Source organism: Rhagoletis pomonella, unplaced genomic scaffold (genome assembly GCF_013731165.1).
Source record: "Rhagoletis pomonella isolate Grant_MI unplaced genomic scaffold, Rhpom_1.0 Rhpom_scaffold_00011, whole genome shotgun sequence".
Classification (NCBI taxonomy): domain Eukaryota; kingdom Metazoa; phylum Arthropoda; class Insecta; order Diptera; family Tephritidae; genus Rhagoletis; species Rhagoletis pomonella.
In genome coordinates, this window is record NW_023458565.1 from 9,791,922 (window position 1) to 9,792,260 (window position 339).

A 339-nucleotide genomic window follows, 5' to 3' on the forward strand; every position below is an offset into this window, starting at 1 on the left:
TTGTTCGTATTATTGTGCTCATTGTGTGCTATTTTCGGCCACTTTTCGTTTTTTTTGTGCTCCGACCATTTGGTAAATAATTAGGACTTTGCTAAGTTAACCGTAACTTAGCAAAACATTCATTCAATGAAGTATTTTTACTACTTTTCTGGGCTTATTTTTTTGTGCTTTTTATGGGCTTTAAAAATATTGCCCGGTTAACATTGAAAAACCGTTTGACGCCACGCTAGCTAACCCACTTCTTAAACTTTGGTCGAACACGGATAAATAGTATTGAGGAATTACGTGCTATTTTTGGGCTTTTTAGAGTCACCTAAATAATTATAGGAGCTCATCCAG